This window comes from Urocitellus parryii, chromosome 10 (assembly GCF_045843805.1).
Source record: "Urocitellus parryii isolate mUroPar1 chromosome 10, mUroPar1.hap1, whole genome shotgun sequence".
NCBI classification, from domain to species: Eukaryota; Metazoa; Chordata; class Mammalia; order Rodentia; family Sciuridae; genus Urocitellus; species Urocitellus parryii.
The window spans coordinates 28,888,179-28,911,818 of NC_135540.1; the positions used below are offsets into that span (position 1 = coordinate 28,888,179).

Consider the following 23,640-nt stretch of genomic DNA (forward strand, 5'->3'; position numbering starts at 1 on the left):
ACTCAATAAGCATGTACAGTTTGTCCTCCACACCTGTAGGTTCAAGTGTAGTTACACCTACAATGGCTACATCTGTACCAAACATTTATTTTTTTGTGTGTTGTGTTATAAGGATCTAATATTATTTTATTCTACCCCAAAAGCTTACTGATCCAAAGGCATCTATTGAAAGAAATCTATGAAAAGTTTTGTTGATTTTAATGTTAATGCTATTACATAAAAAATCCATGTACTACGTGTTTACTCTATTTTAATGCCAAATTCTTTCAGTTCACAGGTCATGAAATGCCACATCACTCATTGCTTTTCAGCAGCTGTGCTGAATGTCAGAAGGTCATTTAACCTTGCATACATTCTGGTTCTTGAATATCTTTTCTGTATTGTGACAGAAACACACTTATGATTTTTCTCACAAACTATTTACTGAGCAAAGAAAAGTAGCATAAAACCAAATAGCTGTCACCTGCAGTAAAAGAAAAGATTTCTTCAGAGATCCTAGTTTCTTTGTAATTTTAGAGAAGCTAATAGTGTGTAGAATTGATGTGTCTGAAGAAAGCCACTCCTTATCTTTTTTTTTTTTTGATTTGGTAATAAAATCCTCAAATGAGTGAACATCGGCATGTGAATAGCCGAGCCAGGATTTGGTGATGGTTGTTGCAAAATAAGAATTTTTTCCCCCATATTTTCCATACTGTCACAGAATTAACACCTATGGTATTTAGACTCAGATTTATAGTTGCATATGAGGTGGTAAATCATGAAATAATACTAATGTGCTGACTCAGAAAATATTTTATTGCTACATTCCTTGAAATGAAAAAGTCTGGGTTTAGAAACCCATGGCTATATAAATCCTGTCTCAAAACTCTATGTATGATGGCGTAAAGGAAGTTTTAAATTGAAAAGAATTTTTACATTTTCACCAAAACTATTGAAAAACTGGACACTATGCATGACAGCTATTTGCAATACATCAGACACTTGGCCTTGGTAACAGAGAAAAGGGAAACAAAATATCTGGGGGTAGATGGGGGGGGGTGTGGGCATCATTTTATTGTCCTGGATTTCTTCTTGAAAGAAATTGCTGGGCCACAGAACAAAGGGAAATCAGCAGCCTTGCTGGGTTGAATACAGAGACTGGAGGTGAAGTGTGCACAGCCATCCTCTTATCCTTGATCAATACCATTGTGCGCAGGGGTAAAGAATAATTCCTGAGAAAAGGCAACAATTAGGGTTCCATGAGCTAACCTATTCCTAGAGATTACACATGGTTAGATATCACCAGGTGGCCAGCACCCACTGCACGAGGGTACTTTTGCCTGCTCAGAAGGATAAGCCTCCGAAGAACTTAAAGTCTGAAATAATTAGTACAAAAGACAGATTCAGAATTATAGTTTTAAAGGATGGAACACCTGATAGGTTCAGCCAGCACATACGCTGGGGCTAGACAACTAGAAAGTGGCCCCCATGGTTTATTTAAGGGAGTACATCAAAGGCAGGAATAAGGTTTCAGGTCAGAGGTGGAGTCTTGCTTCATGATGTCTTGTAGTCAACAGGTTGATTGGCATCTTGGCAGGCTGTACCCATCTCTGGGAGTCTGTGTGGGACCTGGCAGAGCTGAATAGGACTCACATGTATCTGGGTGGTCTTGCCAGCAGGATTGTTACTGGAAGTTCCCAAATACCAGATTTTCCTATTCAATAGGCTTCTGTGCTGATGATCCACACATAGCCCACAGATGGCTCTCAATAGCTAGAAACAAAATCCTTTGCATGAAGAATAGAGAAATCTCTTTGAATATACAGGGAATTCAATAAAGTCTCCAGATGGTCATTGCTTAGTCATTGGGCTTAAGAGAGAAAAGACTACTCCAGATCCATCTTAAAAGAAAAAAATAAAAAATCATCCTTAAAGTTACAATGTTACATTCAAATAATCTCACTGTCTGCTAGAATAAAGCTCAAAACTTAAAAAAAAACATTTTATGCACTTTATTTGCATATTTGTTGATTGGGTGATTTGGTTCTTAGTGTTAAGTTTTTTTTTTTTTTTTGTATATTCTGGATATTAGTCCCCTGTAGAGGTGTAGCTGGCAAAGATTTTCTCCAATTCTTTAAACTCTCTCTTAATGATCTTAGTTCTTTCTTTTGCTCTGCAGAAGCTTTTCAATTTGATGCTGTCTCACTTATTGATTCTTGGTTTTATTTATTGAGCTTTAAGTATCTTGTTAAGGAAGTTGGTGCCTGCACCAATATGTTGGAATGTTGACTCCATGTTTTCTTTTATCGGTTGCAAAGATTCTGGTTTAATTCCTAGGTCCTTGATCCACTTTGGGTTGACTTTTTTACAGGGTGAAAGACAGGGATTATTTTACATATGGATATCTAGTTTTCCCAACATCAGTTCTTAAAAAGGCTACTTTTTCTTTAGCATGTTTTTGGTATTTTTGTCAAGTATCAGAGAACTGTATCTATGTGGATTTTTCTCTGTGTCTTCTATTCTATTCCATTGTACTTCATGACTACTTTAAAACACTATTATATCTACTATTTAACAAAGAGAAATTCATAGTATCTGGCATACAAACAAAAATTTTAGATAGGCAAAGAACTAAGGAAATATGTTCTATAATCACATGAAAAAAATCTTGTAATAGAAATAGTTGTTCATATGACAGAGGTGATGGGATTAGCAGATAAGAACATTTTCATAGAGTCATTATTAACATATTCTATATGTTCAAGGATTTATAGGAAATTATGAGAGAAGAAATGGAAGATTTATAAATGGTACAAATAGAGTTAAGAAGTAATAACTAGAATGAAAATTTTAGGACATGGCATAATTTAAATTTTAAATTAAATTTAATTTAAATTTTTTAAATGGCATAATCATAGAGACTAACTGAAAAGACCACATACTTGAAGATGTAGCTAGAAAGTTTCAAAAATGAAGAATGGAGAGAAATAAGACTTAAAAAATCAAAGAGCACACACCTTCAATAACCTGTGAAAAATATCAAGAAGTCTAATAGGTGGTAAAATATATTTGAAGACATAATAGCCAAAATATTTCCAAGCTGGATGAAAACTTATAACTCACACTTTCAAGAATCTCAGTTGGTTTCAAACAGAATAAGCAAAAGAAAAGAATCGAAACCATACTATAATCAAATTGTTAAGAACCAATAATGAGAAAATCTTAAAAACAGCTAGAAGAAAAATGAAAACTAAAAATAGAGAGAAAACATAAATCATATCAGGTTGATGATATAGAACTTTTAAGTCAGAATACAATGAAGTTAAGTAAAAAGCTTCTTCACAGCAGAGGAAATAATCAAGAATGTGAAGAGAGAGCCTACAGAGTGGGAGAAAATCTTTGCTACCTGCATCTCAGAGCATTAGTCTTCAGGATATACAAAAATCTCAAAAAGCTTAACATTAAAACCCAATAAATGGGCAAAGGAACTGAACAAGCACTTCACAGAAGAAGAAATACAAATGGTCAACAAATATATATAAAAATGTTCAACATCTCTAGCAATTAGAGAGATGAAAATTAAAACTACACTGAGGTTTAATCTCACCTCAGTAAGAATGGCAATTATCAAGAATACAAGCAACAATAAAATTTGGTGAGGATGTGGGGAAAAGGTATACGCATATGTTAAGGGTGGGACTTAAAATTGGTACAACCACTCTGGAAGACAATATGGATATTCCCCAGAAAACTTGGAATGAATTCACCATTTGACCCAGTTATCCTAATTCTTGGCATATACCAAAAGGACTTAAAATCAGCATAATACAGTGAGGTGGTCACATCAATTTTTATAGAAGCTCAGTTCACAATAGCTAAGCTATGGAACCAACTTGGGTTTCCTTCAACAGACGAATGGATAAAGAAAATGTGGTATATATACACAATGGAATATTATTCAGCCATAAAGAATGAAATTATGGCATTTTCCAGTAAATGGATGGACCTAGAGACTATCATGCTAAGTGAGATAAGCCAATTCACCAAAACCAAATGCTGAATGTTCTCTCTGATATATGGCTACTAACCTACAATAAGGGGGATGGAGAGGAGAAATGGACATTCATTAGACAAAAGGGAATGAAGAGAAGGGCAATGGGATTAGGAAAGATAGTAGAATGAATCAGACAGAACTTTGCTATATTCACATATAAATATACAGTGAAACTCCACATCATGTACAACCGCAAGAATGGGATCCTAATTCAGATAAATTATACTCCATGTTTGTATGATATGTCAAAATATACTCTACTATCGTGTATATCTAAAAAGAACACATAAAAAATTTTTAAAAAGAATGAAGTTAACCCTATAAAATATTGAAAGAAAAAAATGCCCACCTAAGTTTTTTTTTACCAAGCAAAAGTATCACTCAAAATAAACATAAATTAAAGTCATTTACATATTAGCAAATACTAACAGAATTTGTGTTTAGGCAATTTATATTATATGAAATGTTAAAAAGGCAACAAGGTGGGGGCTGGGGATGTGGCTCAAGCAGTAGCAAGCTCGCCTGGCATGCTTGCCGCCTGGGTATGATCCTCAGCACCACATACGAACAAAGATGTTTGTCCCCCGAAAACTGAAAAATAAATATTAAAAAAAATTCTCTCTCTCTCTCTCTCAAAAAAAAAAAAGGCAACAAGGTAGCCTTAAAATGTATTAGTAAACATTCTCTAGAGAAACAGAACCAATACCAATAGGATGAAGAGAGATAAAGAAAGAGGAGAGGGGTGGGGAAGGAGAGCTTCATTTTAAAGAATTGGTTCTTTTGAATGTAGGGATGGCAAGTACAAAACTTGTAGAGAAGGCTGTAGACTGGGGACTCTGAATTTATGTTGTAGCTCAAGTCCAAGGACAATCTGTAGACAGATTTCCTTCTTTCTTGAGGGACTTTAGAGTTTTTTCTCTTAAGGCCTTCAACTGCTTGAATAAGGCTATTCCCATTATGGAGGGTAATCTGCTTTACTTTAAGCTTACAGATTTAAACACCAATTGTCTCTTAAATATACCTTTATGGAGACATCTCTAGTGGTATTGGACCAGATATCTGGGTGTTATGGCCTGGCCACATGGATGCATAAAATTAACCATCACAGATTGATCTGACTCACAAATGATAATCACAGTGTAATTGATAGTGGATAGAGAGTTTCCATAAAAGTGACACTATCATGTTGAATAAAAGATTATTATCCAATAACTGATATAATTAACATGTAATGAAACAGAGAGGCTAAAGGTAAAAAGCAGAAGTGGCAGTATTAATGCTAGATAGAGTAGATCACAGAGTAGGACATACTCTCAAGGATAAAGGAAAACATTCTATAATAGTATTTAGCATGAAAACATAAAAATCCCAAGTGCATACGTACCTAAAACAAAGCATCAATATACCTAAGGCAAAACATTGGAGAAATTGACCCACAGATATAATTACATTTGTCAGTAACTGACAAAGCAAAGGGACAGATCAGTAAGGACACCGAGCACTTAAACAGCACCATAAACCAGCCCGAACTGAAGGATGGATTATCACTTTCTGGTGACATAATCAATTATGGGGTTCAGAAGGTGAAGATGGTGTGTTAAGGTTTTTCCAGGGGCAATTGTTCTGGCTTTTATAAGCATTGAGCCTTTTTTTTTTTTATTTGCTGTTGATCATTTGTTGAATCATCAGGTGTCATGGGCTGTGCATTTTAGATGCCAGAGGCAACATCTGTGGCAGCTTTGACAAACACTAAGAGTTAAACTTTAAAACATGTACCATAACTCACATTATCTATTTGGATCATCTTTTCATACCCACATTTATTTTGCTGTAATTTAGATTGTTTCTCTTTCTGGGATCTGATGCTTAATCCTTTATTTCATGATTATCTGGAGGCATGGTGTCATCAGTAACACGTTTAAAGGACAGGGTTGTATACCAATACTTAAAACAAAAGCCAGCAAAGAGGTGAAAATATCTAAGAAGTTAAAAATATTTGCATGAGAATTAGTGACAGCGGGTATGTTTTTCAGTGGTCTTAAGCACAATAACCTACCTCTAAGCACGTATGGCAGTAGATAATTTGTTTTTAAAATCTGGAGCTATAATGTTGTTTTGGCCTAGAAACATGTATCTAAGAACCAATTCCTTTCGAGGTTCTCTCCAACAAAGGTAATGGTGGTCTTTTTCCCATAATACCCAGTATCTTGTTGAAGATCATGTGTAAACTACGCGTAGATAGCTATATTGGGAAGGCAGTCTTCACCTATGAATCATACAACTAAATACCACTGGCTGATTTATTGTAGCAATCAAACTATGAGAACAGAAGAGAGTAGAACTCTTTGGCTGTAGCCTATCATTTATATTTGTTTTCACTAATATTTGGGGCAAGTAAGAGGCTATAATGAATATAGAGACTGTTAATAAATCTTCAGGGCCTTTTAATTTGATACTAGGTATATTATGACTGTTCTGGGATGTCATAATTTAGTCTAGAAAAAAATCCTTTTTGCAAAATTATAGTTATACATAATATTGGGGTTCATTTTGACATCATTATACAAGGATGGAATTTAATTTGCTCCAAATAAGTCCCCAGTATTTCCCCTTTCCTTACCCTCCAACCTCCCCCTGTTCCCTTTCCTGTATTTATAGTTGATAAAAAAATCAGTGCATTTTGGAGGTGAAATTCACTGTGGTACATTTATATATGTACGTAGGATAATTTGGCCAGTTTTATTTCACTATTTCTTCTTTATTCTGTCTCTACTGTCCCCCCCTCAACCTCCGTTCCTTCAGTCCACTATCTCTCCTCTATTTTCATGGGATTTTTCCCTTCCCCTTTTCCATTTTTCCCCCTTATTTTGGTCTAGCTTCCACATAGGAGAGAAAACATTTGATCCTTGGCTTTTGGGGTCTGGATTATTTCAGTTTGCATTATATTCTCATGTTCCATCCATTTATTAGCAAATGCCAAAAGTTCATTCTTCTTTATGTCTGAGTAAGATTTCTTTGTATATATACCTCATTTTTTTATCCTTATGTTGATGGGCATCTGGGCTGGTTCTATAACTTGGCTAGTTCTGTACATTGCACTGCTCTAAACACTGATGTGGCTGTATCCTGTTTTATGCTAATTTTAGATTTTTTGGATATGGTTCTAAGGAGTAGGATAGCTAAGTCACATGGTGGTTTTATTCCTAGTCTTTTGAGGAATCTCCATACTACTTTCTAGAGTGGTTGTACTAACTTGCAGTCCCACCAACAATGTATGAGAGTACCTTGTCTCCCACATCCTCATGAGCATTTATTTTTCGTTGTATTCTTGATGATTGCCATTCTGACTGAAATGAGATGAAATCTTGGTGTAGTTTTGATTTGCATTTTCCTATTTGCTAAGGATGTCCAATCTTTTTTCCTATATTTTTTGACCATTTGTATTTCGTATTTTGAGAAATGTCATTTCCCATTTGTTGATTGGGTTATTTATTTATTTATTCTTGGTGTTAAGCTTTTAGAGCTCTTTGTGTATTCAGAATATTAATTCCAAGTCTGAGAAGCAGCCAGCAAAGATCTCTGCTTGTGTAGGCTCTTCTTTCATGCTCTTAACTGTGCTTTTTTTTTTCTGTACAGAAACTTTTATATTTGATGCAATCCCACTTATTGATTCTTGATTTTATTTCTTGAGCTATAGAAGTCTTATGAAGGAAGTCAGTGCATGTGTCAATATGTTGGAGTATTGAGCCTACATTTTTCTAGCACTTGCAGAATCACCTAATTCCTAGGTGATTAATCCACTTTGAGTTTTCCTTTGTTCAGGGTGAGAGATAGGGATCAAGTTCCATTTTTCTACATATCTGTATCCAGTTTTCCCAGTACCATTTGTTAAAAATAGGCAATTTCTCCTTCAACATACATGTCTAACACCTTCGTTGAATGTCAGATGATTCTATCTATGTGGGTGTGTCTCTGTGTCTTCTGTTCCATTGGTCTTCATGTCTGTTATGGTTCCAATGCCATGATGCTTTTGTTACCATAGCTTTGTAATATAATTTGAGGTCCAATGCTGTGATGCCTCTAGCACTGCTCTTCTTGCTTTAGTTATTCTGGGTCTCTTATTCTTCCAAATGAACTTTAGAACTGCTTTTTGTAGTTCCCTGTTATTTTGATGAGGATTTCATTGAATCTGTATAATACTTTTGGTAGTATGGCCATTTTGATAATATTCATTCTCCTATCCAGGAACATGGGAAGCCTTTCCATCTTCTAAGGTCATTTTAAATTTCTTTCTTCAATGTTCTATTCTTAAAATTTTTATTTATATACGGGGTAAAATGGGAGTTCATAACCCGCTTGAATCAAAATGTGAAATATGATATATCAAGAACTATGTAATGTTTGGAACAACCAACAATAAAAAAAAATTTTTTTATTTATTTTTTTAAGTTATCAAGAATGGAATGGTTTTCCTAATTTCATTTTCAGCAGATTCACTATTGGAATATAATAAAGACCAAACCATATGCTATTTATAAAGAGACTCACCTTTCAGGCAAAGACATCAACAGAATGAACATGAAAGGTAGGAGAAGATAGACTATACAGATGGAAACTGAAAGCAAGGGGTTAGTTACCCTCATATCTGTCAGAGTAGATTTTAAGCCAAAATTAATCAGATGAGATAATGAAGGTCACTTTATATTGATTGGTTAAGGGAATCACCTAACAAGATATAATGATTGTAAATATTTATGCCCCCCACCAAAATGGTACATCTATGAACATAAAACCTTCTCATTATAAGGAATTAAATAGACTACAATACCACAATACTGGGTGATTTCAACACATCTCTCTCACCATTTTATAGATCATCCACATATAAACTAAGTAAAGAAAAAAAATCTTTTTATAGTATTTCACCAGTCTTTGAATCTAAGCATGTATTTTGTTTTATATTGGAAAAGTACACAGTGAAACAATTTATTAACACATTTGACCATTAACTAAGAAGTCTGAACTTTTGTTTTATTCTTTCAGATTATTTTAATCCTAAATTTGGTCTCAATAAGGTTGGGTTAACTAAATTTTGGAGAGGATAATGAACTTAATTTTTCTATCATGTTCCCTTTATAAAATAAAGAAGAAATTCTTTGTACTACCAATTCCTGTATAGAAAAACAAAATAAAACTATTTTATGAATTAAAAAAAATACTGACATATTTCAAAGTTTAAAACTGAGTATTGAATTAGATAAAGGAAAAATCAAAAAGAGAAGAGTTTTTAGAGGAGTCAAGATATGACTAATTCATGATTACTTAAATGGAATAAATGGTTGCAGGAAATGTCTTTAAAAGTAAGTTACAATGATTATTAAGAAATTCTGTTAAAATGGTTTAAGAATGCATCAAAAGCACACAGTATAACAAAATATTTTGTTTAAAAAAAGAGCCTCCACTATCTGGTACCAAAAAAAAAAAAAAGAAAAAAACATTTCAATTTTGACAGAAAGAAAACACAAAATTTTAGCTTTGTTCTCTTTGCATATTATGCATGTAACAATTTGTAGTAAATGATTCATAAGATTTTTCAATTCATGAATAAACTCATCAAACTTATTCACCGTTGTCAAAAATTTTAATACATTTATTTTTTTAAATTGAGTCATAAGAATTGTACTCCCAGGAAAATCAGGGTTACTTCCTCTCAGGCCTTAAATCACTGATATCATCAAAAGTACACTCTCTAAACATATGGAATACAATTAGAGGTATATAACAAGAGAAAATTTGAAAAATATATTAATATGTGAAATTTAAACAATACACTGTGGGGAATATGTCTCATCACTACAATAAAATACTTGATATAATGAACTTATAAAGAGAAGAGGTTTCTTTTGCTTCACAGTTTTGGAGCTTTCAGTCCATGATTTGTTGTCTCCACTGCTTTCAGGCCTGTGGAAAGGCAGTATATAGTGATGGGAACATGTCGGGAAGAAAGCTTCTCACCCCACTATGAGCCTGGCAGAACAGATGGAGAAGGGTCTAGGTCCCACAATCTTCTTCAAGGGCATGCCTCCCACTTAGTGATCTAAGGATCTCCCACTAGATCCTACCTCTTAAAGGTTCCACCACTTCCCTACAGTGTTAGCCTGGGGACCAAATTTTTAAAACATGGGCCTTTGGGGAACATCCCAAGAACCAAACTATAGCAAGGAAATTAGAAAATGCTTTGAGATAAATGAAAATGAAAACACAACATACAAAAACTTGTTATGGGATGCTATAGCACTGTTATAGCATCACTTATAGCAAAATTTATAGTTGCAAATCCCTAACTTGAAAAAAGAAGAAATATCTCAAATCAGTAACTTGACTCTCTACCTTAAGTACATAGGAAGGGATGACTAATGTCAAAGCAAGCTGAAGAAATGTCATCATAAGAACTGAACAAACAAATGAAATAGAAATTTCAGAATGATGTTCTTTAAGATGAAATAGATAAAACCAATGAAACTGAAGGTTAGTTCTTCAAAAAGATCAGAAAATTAATAAAACTTTAGGAAGGAGAGGGAGAGAGATCATGAAAAGATGAAAGGTGGGTCATTATTACTGACTTTATAAAAAAAAGAAAAGATTACAAGATAATAATATGAGCAATCATATGCCACCATTAGATAACCTAGAAAAACTGAACAAATTCCTAGAAAAACACAAATGACTGGAAATGACTTGAGAAGAAGTAGAAAATCTAAATGTATTACAACTAAAGACATTGACTCAACACCAAAACTTCCCACAAGGAAAATTCAGATCCAGACGACTCTAAGGTAAACTGTGTCAAGCATTTAAAGAATATAACATCAATCCTTTACAAATTCTTCCAAAAAATAGAACTATCAATTCCTAAGGGTTGCTGTAACCAACTATGACACATTTGATGGCATAAAACAACAGAAATTTACTTACTAATAGCTCTTGGAGTCAGAAGTCCAAAATCACAATGTCTGTAGTGCCCCCTGCCTTCTGAAGGACTGATGGGTATAATGGTTTGGATGTAAAATGTCTCCCAAAAGCTCACATATTGGAGGCCTGATACCCAATGCAATAGTGTTTAGAGGAGGGACTTTGGGGAAATAATTGGATCATGAGGGCTGTGACCTCATCAATGGATTAATCCACTGGTTAGCCATTGATGGGTTCATAACTGAATGGGCTACTTGGAGGTGGTGCAAGTTTCAGGAGGCTGGGTCTAGTTGGGGAAGTAGTTCACTGCAGGGATTGCCTTGGAAGGGCATATTTTATATTTTTTCCCTGACTCCCTCCCTTCCCTCTCTCTCTGATTTCCAGCTGCTATGAAGTGAGCAACTTTGCTCTGCCATATTTTCCTGGCCCTGGTGTTCTGCCTGACCGCAGGCCTATGGCAAAGGGCCAAGAGACTATGGACTGAAATCTCTGAAACCATGAGCCAAAACAGATATTTCCTTCTTCAAGTTGATCTGCTCAGGTATATTCTCACAGTGTTGGAAAGCTGGCTAGCACAATAGGAAATCCTTTCTTGCCTCTTCTAGCTACTGATGACTCCAGATATTCCTTGACTTTTATCAATAGAACTCTAGTATCTGTCTCTGTCTTTATTAAGTCTTTTTTCCCTCTGCTTCTGTGTCTCAAATATTCCTCTCCTTTTTCTTATAAGAGCACCATTTATGTCCACCCAAAATGTAGGATGATCTAGGATGATCTCATTTCAAGTTCAATAACTTGTAAGTGTGATGATCCTGTTTCCAAATAAGGTCACATTCACAGGTACTAGATGGTAGCACTTGAACAAGTCTTTGGGGGGCTGTTATTCAACTTTTTACAAAGAATAAATATTTCCCCCCAAGTCATTTTTTGAGGATAGTCTTACTTTTTACCCAAACCAGAGAAATACATTATAAGAAAACTAAACTCCAGACCACCAATATCCTTCACAAAAACTAGCAAGCTAAATACAAGAAACATTCTACATATGTGTGTGTGTGTGTTATTAAAATGCATTATTAAAATAACTCAAAGGGATTTATCCAACAATGCACAATTGGTTCAAAACCAAAAAGCAATTTGAATATGCTTTGTTAATAGAATAAAAATGAAACTTCACATGATCACCTTGGTAGATGCAGAAAAAGCATTTGATGAAAGGAGACATCTTTGTATAATAAAAACTTTCAACACACTAGAAATACAGGAGAGTTTTCTTAGCCTAATAAAGGATACCTATTTAAAAATCATGACTACATCTTACTTAACAGTTAAAGATTGAAACCTTTCAAATATCAGGAACAAGACAAGAGTTCCAATTTTATCACTTTTATTAGGCATTGTACTGGAACTACTAAGCAGAACAGATAGTAACAAAAAAGAAACAGAAGAATCCACACTGAAAATAAAAAAAAAAACCATCTCTGATACAGATGACATAATCTTGTATACAGAAAATCCTAAGTAATGCATTAGAAAACTGTTTGAATAATAAACTCATTAAGCAAGAACTCGGTATGTATGATCCGCATTTTAACAAATCCAAATATATTTCTGTACCCTAGCAATGAATAATCTAACAATGAAATAAAAATAATTATATTTATAAGAACATTCAAAAGAATAAAATCTGTAGGAATAAATTTAACAAACATGTAGAATATTTCTATAACAAATCTTCAAAACACCAATGAAAAAAGTTAAAGCACTCAAATGTTTTGCTCATGGATTGAAAGATTTAATATTATTAATAGGAATATGCTTCAACTTTATTTCAGATTCCATATAATACCTATCAGAATCCCAGATGGCTTTTTAAAAAAACAAGAGAATTCATACTTCCCAATTTTAAAATTTGTTATAAAGCTATAATAGTCAAGATTGCATGGTACTGTTATATAGATAGACATATAGATCAGAGGGATAGAGTTTAGAATTCAGAAATAAATCCTTGCATTTATGAACCAATTAAATTTGACAATGGTGCCAGGACAACTAGATTCCATAATCCTCACACCATAGGTAAAAATTAAAATGGACCAAAGGCCTAAATATAAGAGCTAAAACTATAGAATTCTTAGAAGAAAACATAGGGATAAGTCTGTCGCCTTGAGTTATGCAGTGGTTCCTTAGGTATTACATCATAGTAATTCTACTCTTGGCTGTGCACCAAGAGAAATCTATACACCAGTGTTCATAGTAGCATTATTCATAACAGTCAACATCACACATTTACAAGTTGACAAATAGATAAACAAAATGTGGTATATCCATACAATGGAATATTATTCATCAAGAAAGGAATAAAATATTTTATTCACATAGATGAATCTTGAAAACATAATGCTATGTTAAAGAAAGCAAAAAAAAGGCCACATGCTGTACATGTCTGTTACTCTGCTTCATTATGAATTAGACAAGGCTATAGAGACAGAAAGTAATTTAGTGACTGTCAAGGAGAAGGAGGGCAATGTGTGGTGTGGGCATAGGGTTTCTTTGTAGGGAGATGAAAATGTTCTGAAATCCGATGGCCATGATGATGGCACAATTCCATGAACGCACACCAGCACTTTAAAATGGTGAGTTGTGCAGTATGTGAATTAGATATCAATAATTTGTTATTTAAAACAAAATCAGGCTCTTCTCCTAGAGATTCTGATTCAGGCTTGGGGTGGCCTTGGGATGCAGATGATTTACAAACTATGAGAAGTTTGTGAGGCATTAATTATGCTATTTTGTCTCTGAAGAACTACTGTCAAAAGGTAAATCTAGTATTTCTGAAGGAAAAGGTGATAAATACCTGCTAGCCCATAGACACTAGTTAGATTGTGAAGTTATCATCTGTCCTGTAGCCTCAGAGCAATTGAAACCCACATATGAGTGTTTTAGTGAAGAAAGAGAGAGAAGTGTATAAAGACAGTGAAAGAAGGCAAAATGATCAGGTTAGGAGAGCCTTAACCTAATCAGTGAATTATCAGGGAATGATAGGACTTAACTGAGCCGTAGGCAAGTAGGGCGTGGCTGGAGGAGGCCCTTGGGGTGTGCCTTTGGAGCATATATCCTCTCCTTGTTGAGCAGAGTCCCCTCTGTTTCTTGGTATGATGTCTGGAGCTGCTTCCCTCCACCAAACTTTGCCACCATGATGTTCTGCCTCACCTCAAGCCCTGAGGAAAGGAGCCGGCTGTCTGTGAACTGAGACCTCTGAAACCAGGAGCCCCAAATAACCTTTTCCTATTCTAAAATTGTTCTTGTCAGGTCTTTTAGTCGCAGCAGTGAAAAAGCTGACTAAAACAGATAGCTGTAAGAGGGAGGTGGGAAAAGCAGGGTCCTGGGAGGGTTACTTTTCAGGGTAAACAGATTCTGGGAAGACAAGTACCTGGAGCTCACTATTCTTAAACTAAACCAGATTACATATCTCTCAACCAAGTATCAGGAACAATAAAAATCCTTTACATCCACCCAGTACTTACTTTATAGCAGGCAATGTTCCTCTAACCTTTTCTTTGAGATAACTTGTTTATTCCTTGCAAAAGCTCATGAAATTTATACTGTTATTTTAATATTGCAAAAGAGGAAACTTGCCAAGTCCCCAGTCACAAGATAATCTGTTGCAGAGTCAAAGTTTGCAGTCCTGCTCCAGGGACTTGAAACGGTTCTAGGGATCAGTGACAAAGGCAGAGGGTGGAAGGAGAGTTTGCAGGTTTTTACCCTGACTTCTAGAGCCCGGGCCAGTCTGCGTACTACTTTCTGGGAACTGGGTAACAAAATGCAGCAGTGGAAACAATCATTTGAGTTGGATTTGGGCCATCTTGAATTCAAGTTCCATCTCTGCTACACATGGACTAGGAGAGTGGGGGGCATTTGACATTTTTTGGTCAGAATTTTTCATCTGTGTCTTTTGTGCCTTCTGCACAGCCTTGTAATGAGATTTAAACTCAGCGCATCTAAAAAACCTTTCTGAATTTTATTCTTTTAGATCAAGGTAAGGTGATGGAATGGACCAAAGGCCTAAATATAAGACAACTTTGAACCATAGCAGATGTCCCGACTTTTCAAGTATAATGATCTGGGAGGCTCTTAGATTGATAAATAATTTGGCAAAGAAAAATCTATTTATCCTTCTGGACTTATCTTTAGATTTGAGAGATGTCCTTTGCAGTTGAGAATTGTAGTCTCTCAGGCTCTCCTACTGGGGAGGAGAAGCAAAGCTCCAGTTTAAGTAGACACTAAAAAATTTCATCTTGAAAATTATTAGATTTTTATGAAAAAGCCAGTGAGGAGGAAAGTGAATTCAGAGGGCACTCAAACCATTGCACTTTTACTTCTGCCTCAGGTCAGTGGCTGAGCACATCTTTCAGGAGCCTGCCTGTGGCAGCAGTTGTTGCCTGGTGAACAGGCTCTGACAAATTCACCCATTTTGACAGCTCGCTTAAGATTGTAACGTTGCTCTTCAGGCAGGTGGGGGTCCATCTTTTATGTCTGTGTTATATACAGTTAAATGGCAAGAGGGAAGAGGAGAAGTGATTTGATTTTGATTTCAACTTTCTCTGATTAGGGGTTGCTGGAGGACTTTTCTGAATGCGCCATTAGGATGGCTGGCAGATGTCTTCTTAACATTTGTACTGGAATTCAGAGAACTTAGGGAAATGTTCAATGGCTTTCTGGTAGCTGAGGGGAATTCATTGCTATTGAATGTGCTAATTTAGCATGTGTTTAGTAGCCTTGTTTTGAAATGGTAGCAAAGAATGCTCTGAGGATCATTTTAAAGGAGAGTTGTTCTGGAAAGTCAGGAACAACAAGATCATAAACTAAAGGTCATAACTGTGATCAGTTGGTCATTAATTTGTTTTTCTACTTCTAGGCAGACCAGATCCTGCATATTTGCAGCAGACCTTCATGTGTATGATGGAACAATAACAGATGTGCATGCTTTAATTCCTGCATTCAGAGACCATGATGTAATAAAGGAAAACATGTTGAGCTAGAATAGAACCTATGGTCTTCCCACCTTTCTACCTGAATGGGCACCTTTAAGCCTGGTACCACTATCTTTTTAGCTGATAGAGTAGAAACCGTGGGATAGATTTCTGGGGCCAGTTTTTTTTTTTTTTTTTTTTTTGTGTGTGTGTGTGTGTATTGGATTCTCTGTTTTCTTTCTTGGTGCAATTTATCAACCAATAGGTGGATGTAATTTAAAATTAAGAAATATTGAAGGGAGCACCTTACCCTTGACTCAAATCATAAAATTTTAAGTGTATGGTTCAAATCCCAGTGGATTCTACACTTGTGGCTAATGAGGACACTTAATGGCATTATTGCTTTATATTAATCAAACATTTCAGGGTTATCTTACCAAATAAAGAGGATATACATGGCCCCTCTTGGAAGTTGTTTTCCTATTCGTGATTTTACTCTAGCACCACTGTTGGTAAGAGTGTGTTCTGTCCTCTAAGTCTCACTTCTTCTCCCCTCATCACCTCCTTCCTAAGTCCCTCCCTGGAGAGAATGATTATCACTTCTATTGAGCAGAGTTTGGATGCACACTGAATCTTGCTTCGGTAGTAGGGATGGAAGACTTGCTGTGGATCAGTGGTGGGCACCTGTGTGGTCCTCTCTTCACCTGGGTTGTTTTCTGCTGATCAGGGGGTTATCCCCTTTCCTGTTTCTTCTGAGTATATAATGCAGTGTCTGAGAAGAGCCACATCACTTTGATTTCTGGTGTTTTCATCCTGCAACCGTCTGGCCCTACCAGCACACCCATTTCATTTAGAGGATATAAGAGTACTGTTCAAGCTCAAGTCTAGACACACATTCCCACTCTAACTTGGCTTGCTTATGAATAAATATCTCTTTCCCTGGGTGATGATTCTTCTTTTCCTAGTGTCCTCTCCTCTATTCCCAGGAAAGCAGAGGTGAGTACTAGCTCAGGACTTGTAAATTCCTTAGTCTGTTATTATAACATCTTTAGAATAAAATAAAACCTTTTGGAATTCATATCAGCAAGTGTTCCACATAGTACTTGACTGGCCTACTATTGCCTGCATTAAAATGGAAATAGCATTGACCTCTCAGTCCTTGATTCTGTCCTGTTCCAAGCTCTGCCTCTGACTCCCTCTGTGACCTTGGACTTTATTTCCTCATTTGTGAAATAGAGAATTTGAACTAAATCCTTTCATCTAATCTTTAACGTTCTCTGATACTGAAAATTCCCTCTGTGAGTTCAGATCCTACTTTGATAAGAGATGTAGTATTAATTTTAATCTTTCCTTTGGATTTTCTTTGGAATTCCAATCTGTCTTTCTCTCCTTTTTTCTTCTCTTCATTCCCCCTTCCTTCCTTTCTCTCTCAGATACATGCATTTGAATGCCAGTGAATTAAAGACATTTTTTTTTCTGAGAATCAAGGAGTGAAATAAAATCCCAGGGTAAAACCAGTCTCACCATATTTAGGAGGCGTTTTATAAAACAACTTCAAGCCGAATCTCCTGGTGATAGAGGAAGCTGATCAAACAGCCTCTAATCTGCCTCATTTACAGCCTTTTCACATAACCCGGGTTATCACATTTTTTAAAAAGAATGAGCCATGCTACACTTTGAGAAGAGCTTAATGTTTCTGTGATTAGCATAATTAAAAAGAAGATTCACATCAATGACTTAATCTGGGCTATTGCTTTATGAAGTTTAGAAAGAAGTTTATTCGGGAGGCCTGGGGAGAGGATAGGAGGATAGTAAAATAAATAAATAAATAAATAACATGATGATGATGATGATGATGATAATTATAAAAAGGGCAGCTCAGCTTTGGAGCCAGAGGAGGTTAGACAATTACAGGGGCAGCTTCTGGGTCTAAGCTGGATGAAATGTGGTTGGATACACAGGCCAAATGGGGAAAAGAAAAATTGAATGGAGAAAAGGGAATTGAAAATGAGATACAGAATAGTTACTATCTCAGAATAAGCGCATTAGGTTTAAGCTCATTACCTGTATAGCTGAGAAGGAGAGTTTGTTGGGATTGTCAGAATCTGTGCAACAATAGAGAAACCAGGGAATTGGAAATGTAGCACCTGCTAGGTGTTGGTCTCTGGTATGAAGTATTTTATCTCTGGGAGGAGTCCTTGCCATTGCCAGCTAAATAGTATGAATATTACCTTACAGAAAACTAAATTGTCAATTTGAGAGGTTATCTAAATGCCACAAAGTGTTAAGCAATATAAACATGATTTAATCTTTGGGTGTCTGTCCTGAAAAAAATGATATAAGCACCACTCCACACTTTCTTTACGTTGGTGAGATAGCCTTCCTGGGAATGGGCAGTTCTATTAGGCTCAGTTTGAAAGACTGATTCTAGAAGTTCTCTACCTTTATAACACAACATCTTCATAGAGGCTAAAAATTGTTCTGTTAAGACAACAAGATTCTCATTCATGCTTAAACCTGGAGTTTTCATAGATTAGAGTTGGTTGTATGGTTTGCACAGATATTCAATATTATCCTCATATTATCGAGCAAATATTCTTTGCTTGTTTGATTTCATTCTACAATCTCTGTGAAGTACCTATTGCTTCATGTAATTTGCTGTATCACAGCGGGGAGGGGGAAGGGGAAGGACAGTGAGAAGCACAGTGAGAAGTGGTGAAGAGCAATCCAACTTTCACCATGATCCTGAAGGAGGTTCTATTTCATGTGCAAATTGCTTGGTGTACATTATTCAGGTGTCACCCAATGAATGCAAAAAAAAATGCTGTCAAATACAAAATAATCATTTCTATTTACACATTTAGTTGTCTTCCAAGTCTATTATTATTTGGAGGTTTTTTTTTTTTTGAGGAATTTGAGAGTTAGCAGAATGATGGTTGTTGTTTATTTAATTATTTATTAAGGTTTTCTTTATACTCTTGGGAGACTATTCTGTATGGGTCTTTCATGTTATCTTATGACAGAACAATAACTTCTCTTTTATTCTGAGCTACCTTTTGAGTTTGTAGATCTAAGCCTTGAAAAGGTGTGTCTTTCTCCAAAACAAAGACCAGACATGCTCATTGTCTAGTAAAAGGATAGTTTTCTTTTAGAGCAAAGGATACACAGGCATACTGGCAATTACAGAAGACTGTTTCTTCTCCTTTAATAAGAACCACTCTATGCAGAGGTATCTTTCTTAGCCTTTTCATGTCGTCTCAATGGGACTTGCAACAAAGGGAATCAATACAAATATGCTGATGCTCATGTTTCTTACCATACTTTAGTAATAAAGTCCTTTGTTTTTGACCCAGGAGTCTTATATCTTCTTCCTGCATTCATGAACTGCTAATGAATTGAGACAGGCTAACCTGTTGCTGTGCAAACAGGGTAGAATTTCAGATGACTAACAGCTCCTGATGAGCTGGTTCCTGTGATGAAGTGCTGTCAGAAATAAATAAGAACAATTCTGATATTTTTATCCTTCAGTGCAAGAAGGTAGAACATTACTTGAGAAAATATAGTGATCTATAATTTTTATGATCTTTAAAGAAATATGATTTTCAAAAACAAACAAAAGTTTTAAAGGTTTATGTTATCATCTGTGGTGAGTATTACATTTAGAATAAGCTAAGTTTTATCTAACATATGGAGACAAATACTAATGCTTGGTAAACTGAATTAAACACAAGACATTTTGCTTAACTCCATTCACACACGGCACCCATGGTCAGTACCTAGTTAAGCACTTACAAAATTTCTCAACCTGATTGGGCATGCAAAAATGAAAAATTAGTTTCCAAATATAAAGGGAAAGAAGAAAAAACTGTACTCTTAAAGGACTGTGAAAGGCTAGAAAAATACAATTCTAAGGAAGGGTTTCTAGTATAAATGTGATTTTAAAATAGAATAATCAACTTTCCTACAGAACACAAACTTCTCTTAACCATTCTTATCAGTTGACAATAGGAAGAATAGAGTGAAGCTATAAATAAATCATATCTATGCATATGGTATACCCACATATTCTTCATACATGCACAGCTAGACCTGGCCATGTGGTTGTGACTGATAAACTAGTGTTCAGCCATCTGGGCTTTCTGTACCTTTTGTTAAGGACTACATCTCATCTCCATTTGCAGAGACTTTGCATTTTATTTGTAAATTTGCACCTCTGCTAGAAACTTGTCTACCTGCACTTAGAAAGTTGTCTTGTTGGGTTTGTCCCAATCATCTAGCTGGTGAAACCCAAATTGTTTTCACTTTTCATAGCCCTACTCAGTTTTAGATATAGTTTAGGATTCATAGCAAAGGCTTCACTTGATTCAGCTTCTATTTGTTATTAATTTTCATTGCTTTTTATACTAATAGAGTCATTATATTCTTCATTAGTTATTACACTTATGAGTTCTCCATATCCCATGTCTATAGCTTATTTAAAAACATATACAATGGCTGGGTGCAGTGGTGCATGCTTGTAATCCCAGCAGCTCAGGAGGCTGAGGCAGAGGGGTGGTATGTTCAAAGCCAGCCTCAGCAACTTAGTGAGGCCCTATGAAACTTAGCAAGACTATGTCTCTAAATAAAGTATAAAAAGGGCTGGGGCTGTGGCTCAGTGTTTAAGTGCCCCTGGGTTTAATCCCTGATACAGAAAAAAGCAACCAACCCCCAAAAACTCATATACCATGAACCCCACTATTACATATAGTTATAATACATTGATAGCACATTTAAAAATTTAAAAAACTAAAAAAGAAAAATATATATATATATCACTATATACATATGTGTTTATAGATCATTATATATGTATATGTATTTTTAAATAAGATATATATCTCACAAGTTATATGCAAATGTGCATAAGCCTCCTCTATACTTTCTTCAAGTAAGTACACATCCCTTCCCCAATTAGTGAATACCTTGACTTCTAACACTAGAGGTGAATTTAGTGTTGTCTTGGAACATGACATAAGGTGGAATCAAATAGTATATATTCTTTTGCATCTAGCCTCTTTGAATTATAACTGTATTCATGAGACTTATCCATGTTATCACATGTAGTCATTACTAGAGTATACACACATATCATGCCTGCCTTGTACATTTCACTCTTGTTAGACTGTTTGGTCATGATTATTTATATACAAAGTTAGATAACATTTTCTGCATATGAAATCAAGATATATAGGCAGCTTTAAGCCAAATATAATTCTTTCCACTATTTGGATATTGTGAATAATACTGCTATAAATAATTTTAATACTTCTTTAAGGAGAATATATATATTATCATATATATATATATATATATATATTCTGTCGGATCATAATATATCACTCTGTCGGATATATAATCAGGGGTAGAACTGCTGGGTATAGTACATAGATATGCTTTGTTTAGTATATATAGTGTGTTAGCTTTTTGTTGTTATGATAAAATACCTGAGACAAACAACTTGAAGTTGGAAAGGTTTTTTTGTGGCTCATAGTTTTAGAGGTTTCAGCCCAAGATGATGAAGCTCTTTTGCTTCCTGCGCCCATGGCAAGGCAGACTATGATAGCACACAATATGTGGTAGAGAAAAAGATATGACCTCATGGTGGACAGGAAGCAGAGACAGAAAGAAAGAAAGAAAGGAAGATCTATCAATGTATTAATTCCTTGAAGAGATCAGAGCCCACACTATCCAATCTCTTTCTCAAAATTTCACTTCTATACATTGCTGCATTCAGAACCAAGTTTTCAACAGAAGCTTTGTAAGATTCCATATCCAAGCTACAACAATGGAATAAGCAGGTTTTTGAGAATGTTGTACTAATTGGGATCCTACCAATAGTGCATGAGGGTTCCATCTCCTAGTCTGCACTCTACATTGTCAGTCTTAAACCTTCTTACATATAAGTGGTATCATATTGTGACATTGAATTGCATTTATTTTGCCAATTAAAAATATAAATATAAGGGTAAAGAGTAGAGTAGTAGAAGGGGTTCAGGGAGAGAGTGGAGAGGAAAGAAGGGGAAATATTAGGAAATGAAATGGAGCAAATTTTGTTATGTGCATGCATGAATATGTTACAATGAATGCTATGGCTATGTATAATTATAAAACGGCATAAAAAACACTTTAAAGTTGCATTTATTTGATGGCTAATTATTTCTAGCACTTTCTTGCATATTGTTAAAAAATTTTAATTTTTTTCATGGATTTTTAAGAGTGTTTTATAATTCTGGATTTGAATTCTTTGATATTTGTAATACAAATTGTGTTCCTCACTTTATGTTTTGCCTTTTAGTTCTTATAATAATTCTTATCATCTTTTGAGGATATATTCTTGATTTTAATGTAAAACAATTTGTTAATATGTTTCCATAGTTAGTATTTTTTTATGTATATTATGGAAAGCTTCAAGAATTTGCATGTCATCCTTTCGTAGGGACATGCTGATCTCTGTGTCATTTTAATTTTAGTACATGTGTTGCAGGACCAAGTACCCCCAACATACCTTTTATGTGTGTGTGTGTGTGTGTGTGTGTGAGAGAGAGAGAGAGAGAGAGAGAGTTTTCCTACTTCAAAGTCAGGAACTTACTCTCACATGTAAGTATGTTACTCTCCAGAGATCTCTCATTTTAACTTTCACATTTATATTCTACCTGAAAGTTACTTTTTATATGCAATAAACTTAAGAGGAACTTTTTCCACATATGGAAACCAGTTTATATAAGCTTTTTTTTTTTAATTGTTCTTTCTTTACTGTGTTGCAGTATCACTTATCATAAGTTGTGTCTATAGATGTCTAAATGCAGTGGCCTATTTTTCTATCCCTGTTTCAGCAAAACTTGTTATAAACTTTATAAATTATAATATTAAGCAATGAAAATACATCATATTAGTTCTTATGAGTTTTGACTATTTGGGGCCTATTACATTTCACTATGAATTCTGGAATCCGTTTGTTAGTTTCCATAAACAAACAAAACAAACTCCACACTACTAGGCTTTTGATTAGGGTTTTATTGAACCTATGAATTCATCTGGGAAGAACTGACATCTTTGAAATATTGAATTTTATAATCCATGTAAACATTGTATTCCTCCACTTACATATTTAGATCTTCTTTAATGTCTCTAATATAATGTTCTATAACTTAAGTATGGAAAGTATGTTCATTCTGAAGGATTTATTGCTTGATATTTGGTGTTTGCTGGTCCTATTTTAAGTGACATAATTTTAGAATTGTTTTAAAAAATTTCTATCATACAGATGTATCTATCAGATATTAATACAATGATGTTCCACAGGAAAACCTAGTGGCTTAAAAATAATTTATGTTCATGGTTGTATCATTCAACTGGAAAAGCTCCTCTAGGCTAGATTCAGGTGGGCAGCTCTGCTGTCAACTTCAGGTATAATTATGCTTGGTTCATTATAGCTGGATGAAACATCTGTTCATTCTGAGCCTTAGGGTGAAAATTTGTCAGTTCCTAAAGGAAGTGTTTTATTGTAATGGCAGAAACAAGAGAGGGCAATGCTAACTGGGTAAGTGCTCCTCAAACATTTGTTGCATCATTCCTTAATAATCCATTAGTTAAACTATGACAAATGATACAGTCCAAATTTTG

The 23,640-nt window shown here is 35.0% G+C and overlaps 1 non-coding gene across 1 annotated transcript; it reads right to left on the bottom strand.

The window, feature by feature from the left end:
- Window positions 1–22,408: 22,408 nt before the first annotated feature.
- Window positions 22,409–22,511, bottom strand: LOC113179983 (U6 spliceosomal RNA). Its single transcript, XR_003300409.1, has one exon. It is a non-coding gene; the product is annotated as a U6 spliceosomal RNA (small nuclear RNA).
- Between the last annotated feature and the right edge of the window lie 1,129 nt (window positions 22,512–23,640).